Source organism: Schistocerca serialis, unplaced genomic scaffold (genome assembly GCF_023864345.2).
Source record: "Schistocerca serialis cubense isolate TAMUIC-IGC-003099 unplaced genomic scaffold, iqSchSeri2.2 HiC_scaffold_1069, whole genome shotgun sequence".
Taxonomy (NCBI): domain Eukaryota; kingdom Metazoa; phylum Arthropoda; class Insecta; order Orthoptera; family Acrididae; genus Schistocerca; species Schistocerca serialis.
In genome coordinates, this window is record NW_026047260.1 from 30,001 (window position 1) to 35,000 (window position 5,000).

Consider the following 5,000-nt stretch of genomic DNA (forward strand, 5'->3'; position numbering starts at 1 on the left):
AATCGGAGCGCCGCCTGTCATGAGCCAAAAGTGCATCCTGACGTGACAAATCGGATAATACCGCAGGCATCCAATTACGATAATCACTATCAACGAACCTGCCGCCCCCCCCCCCAATACACCTTTCCCTACAACAATGTGTATCTGAACCTACGCTATATCGTACCTTAACCTAACCTATATCGTACCTTAACCTAACCTATATCGTACCTTAACCTAACCTATATCGTACCTTAACCTAACCTATATCGTACCTTAACCTAACCTATATCGTACCTTAACCTAACCTATATCGTACCTTAACCTAACCTATATCGTACCTTAACCTAACCTATATCGTACCTTAACCTAACCTATATCGTACCTTAACCTAACCTATATCGTGCCTTAACCTAACCTATATCGTGCCTTAACCTAACCTATATCGTGCCTTAACCTAACCTATATCGTGCCTTAACCTAACCTATATCGTGCCTTAACCTAACCTATATCGTGCCTTAACCTAACCTATATCGTGCCTTAACCTAACCTATATCGTGCCTTAACCTAACCTATATCGTGCCTTAACCTAACCTAATTTGTGCCTTAACCTAACCTAATTTGTGCCTTAACCTAACCTAATTTGTGCCTTAACCTAACCTAATTTGTGCCTTAACCTAACCTAATTTGTGCCTTAACCTAACCTAATTTGTGCCTTAACCTAACCTAATTTGTGCCTTAACCTAACCTAATTTGTGCCGTAACCTAACCTAATTTGTGCCGTAACGTAACCCATGTTGTGCCGTAACGTAACCCATGTTGTGCCGTAACGTAACCCATGTTGTGCCGTAACGTAACCCATGTTGTGCCGTAACGTAACCCATGTTGTGCCGTAACGTAACCCATGTTGTGCCGTAACGTAACCCATGTTGTGCCGTAACCTAACCCATGTTGTGCCTTAACCTAACCCATGTTGTGCCTTAACCTAACCCATGTTGTGCCTTAACCTAACCCATGTTGTGCCTTAACCTAACCCATGTTGTGCCTTAACCTAACCCATGTTGTGCCTTAACCTAACCCACGTTGTGCCTTAACCTAACCTACGTTGTGCCTTAACCTAACCCATGTTGTGCCTTAACCTAACCCATGTTGTGCCTTAACCTAACCCATGTTGTGCCTTAACCTAACCCATGTTGTGCCTTAACCTAACCCATGTTGTGCCTTAACCTAACCCATGTTGTGCCTTAACCTAACCCATGTTGTGCCTTAACCTAACCCATGGTGTGCCTTAACCTAACCCATGTTGTGCCTTAACCTAACCCATGTTGTGCCTTAACCTAACCCACGTTGTGCCTTAACCTAACCCACGTTGTGCCTTAACCTAACCCACGTTGTGCCTTAACCTAACCCACGTTGTGCCTTAACCTAACCTACGTTGTGCCTTAACCTAACCCATGTTGTGCCTTAACCTAACCCATGTTGTGCCTTAACCTAACCCATGTTGTGCCTTAACCTAACCCATGTTGTGCCTTAACCTAACCCATGTTGTGCCTTAACCTAACCCATGGTGTGCCTTAACCTAACCCATGGTGTGCCTTAACCTAACCCATGGTGTGCCTTAACCTAACCCATGTTGTGCCTTAACCTAACCCATGTTGTGCCTTAACCTAACCCATGTTGTGCCTTAACCTAACCCATGTTGTGCCTTAACCTAACCCATGTTGTGCCTTAACCTAACCCATGTTGTGCCTTAACCTAACCCATGTTGTGCCTTAACCTAACCCATGTTGTGCCTTAACCTAACCCATGTTGTGCCTTAACCTAACCCATGTTGTGCCTTAACCTAACCCATGTTGTGCCTTAACCTAACCCATGTTGTGCCTTAACCTAACCCATGTTGTGCCTTAACCTAACCCATGTTGTGCCTTAACCTAACCCATGTTGTGCCTTAACCTAACCCATGTTGTGCCTTAACCTAACCCATGTTGTGCCTTAACCTAACCCATGTTGTGCCTTAACCTAACCCATGTTGTGCCTTAACCTAACCCATGTTGTGCCTTAACCTAACCCATGTTGTGCCTTAACCTAACCCATGTTGTGCCTTAACCTAACCCATGTTGTGCCTTAACCTAACCCATGTTGTGCCTTAACCTAACCCATGTTGTGCCTTAACCTAACCCATGTTGTGCCTTAACCTAACCCATGTTGTGCCTTAACCTAACCCATGTTGTGCCTTAACCTAACCCATGTTGTGCCTTAACCTAACCCATGTTGTGCCTTAACCTAACCCATGTTGTGCCTTAACCTAACCCATGTTGTGCCTTAACCTAACCCATGTTGTGCCTTAACCTAACCCATGTTGTGCCTTAACCTAACCCATGTTGTGCCTTAACCTAACCCATGTTGTGCCTTAACGTAACCCATGTTGTGCCTTAACGTAACCCATGTTGTGCCTTAACCTAACCTATAATGTGCCTTAACCTAACCTAAAGTGCGCCGTAACCTAAACTATATTGCGCCTTAACCTGACGCACGTTGTCGCTGAACCTGCTCTGTAATTGTTATGCAACCCGTTAAAGTAGTGTAGTGTTGCCTAACCGCAACCCTCGCAATATAGTTCGCTACTCGCACTGCCCGGTCCCCTGTGTATCGCGTCATGTTAAACACCTTGCAGGTGTTGCTGACTTTCCACATGCTCCTGCTATACACTGTAGTGTGGATAGCAGCAGGACGTACATGCCCCCCCCCCTTCCCCCCTGCCTTCGCAAGCTGGTCGGTGAGAAGTTTGCATGTTCAATGCCCTTCGCATGCCGACGTACTCAGCCTACGTTGTGGTACGGCCTGTCACCTGTCCGCCGATGTACGCAAAACCCACAAACTGTACTGCACATTGCTCCGTATGTACTGAATGATACATCGTGGCCCATGTGACCGTATGACGACAGCGCCTAGCAACGGCGGACCATACAGTCCAAATATTGTGCACGCAGCTACGTGTCGTCTCCCTATAAGAGCTGGATTGCAGTGTGGTACGCCATACAGACGTGTGGGAGGAACGGACGCCCTGGATGGCGATCAGCATGAGCAGTCTGTTGATGTAGTGGAGCGTGTATTCGGACGTAGTCGTCTCTTCTCACACACCGTGATAGCATGTTGCACCGCGTTCCACATCTGCGACATGCTGCAGAGGCGGGCTGACAGTCGTTCGCGCAATGGACACCGCATACGTACGGGGTCTACCTTCCACGTGTTCTCTAGGCGTGCACATGTTGTTGCGTCTATGTGGGCAGACGTAGTGTGTTGTGACACCTGACACAGGCATGCAATACTCGTTGCAAATGGCGATGGACGTGTACGTTTGCTGGTGACGTTACGCAAATGAACAACCGGTAACCCGTTGTGGTGCGGTTGTTCTCGCTAGAGGTGAATCAGTGTTGGCGACGATCGGTCGAGCTATTAACCGGTTGTTTCAGGGATACCCACCATGCCCACGAACGTGAAAGGGGACCCACCATGCCCACGAACGTGAAAGGGGATCTGGGTGTGAGGCGATACGCGGCGGTGGCTGGGTGGGACCGTCCCCGGCCGGTGAGGGGGGGCCGCCCGGCGTGCTGGCAGCGCGGTGCGTGGGCGCACGCGCTACAGCCGGCTGGTGGGGGCGGCCGGTGGCAGGCGCGCCGGCCGACGGACGCGGCAGGCGGCGCAGCTGCGCGCCGGCGCCCCCTGCTCGCGGCGCCTTGCGGCCAAAGTAGGTCCTCGCGGGCCCGGTGCGAAGCGCGGTGGCCATCTGCAGTGTGCTGGTCCGATTGAGGACTTTGTGCGCTGAGGATGCGCCGCCGCCCGGCGCTCGGCGCCGCGACGCCGTCTGCTGCTCGGTCGCCCCAGCGGTTCTCGCAGGTGGTTTGTATCGCAGCTGTGCGGACGTGTTGGCGCGTGCGCTGTGCTGGGAGAGTTCGCTTCGGCACCCAAGTAGGGCTTTTGTCCTTCTGTGGCGCTGGCGTTGGAGCTGCCGGTCACCGTAGGTGGCGCGTGTTGTCTCCCGCCGGCAATGCCACGACAGCACGCTCCCGGGCCTCTGTCGGCAGCGGCAAGCTCAGTTGGGAGCACGGGTGGTCGCACCTAAAGCGTCTACTCGCCTAACTCCGGGCGATTGCGCCTCTCTCGAACCCGACCAAGTACTTAGGACGGCGCTGCGCGCCGCCGGGACCTGAGAGGGTTTCGAGGTGTGTTGTGCAGGGGAGCTCAGCCTCCTCCTGTTTGCAGAATAATTGAGCGGACGCTTGCGTGTTCGCGCGGGCCCCCGGGACACACTCCCGGGCGGCCGGCTGCTCAGCTCTAGTTGACGCAGCTCCCTGGTTGATCCTGCCAGTAGTCATATGCTTGTCTCAAAGATTAAGCCATGCATGTCTCAGTACAAGCCGCATTAAGGTGAAACCGCGAATGGCTCATTAAATCAGTTATGGTTCCTTAGATCGTACCCACGTTACTTGGATAACTGTGGTAATTCTAGAGCTAATACATGCAAACAGAGTCCCGACCAGAGATGGAAGGGACGCTTTTATTAGATCAAAACCAATCGGTCGGCTCGTCCGGTCCGTTTGCCTTGGTGACTCTGAATAACTTAGGACTGATCGCACGGTCCTCGTACCGGCGACGCATCTTTCAAATGTCTGCCTTATCAACTGTCGATGGTAGGTTCTGCGCCTACCATGGTTGTAACGGGTAACGGGGAATCAGGGTTCGATTCCGGAGAGGGAGCCTGAGAAACGGCTACCACATCCAAGGAAGGCAGCAGGCGCGCAAATTACCCACTCCCGGCACGGGGAGGTAGTGACGAAAAATAACGATACGGGACTCATCCGAGGCCCCGTAATCGGAATGAGTACACTTTAAATCCTTTAACGAGTATCTATTGGAGGGCAAGTCTGGTGCCAGCAGCCGCGGTAATTCCAGCTCCAATAGCGTATATTAAAGTTGTTGCGGTTAAAAAGCTCGTAGTTGGATTTGTGTCCCACGCTGTT

At 51.3% G+C, this 5,000-nt stretch overlaps 1 non-coding gene across 1 annotated transcript in view; it reads left to right on the forward strand.

Moving 5' to 3' along the window:
* The first annotated feature begins 4,328 nt into the window (after positions 1-4,328).
* LOC126430924 (small subunit ribosomal RNA) overlaps positions 4,329-5,000 on the forward strand; it is a 1,909-nt gene continuing 1,237 nt past the window's right edge. Inside the window, exon 1 of the ribosomal RNA XR_007577423.1 lies at positions 4,329-5,000. This exon is cut by the window's right edge and continues 1,237 nt beyond it. This is a non-coding gene — a ribosomal RNA (small subunit ribosomal RNA).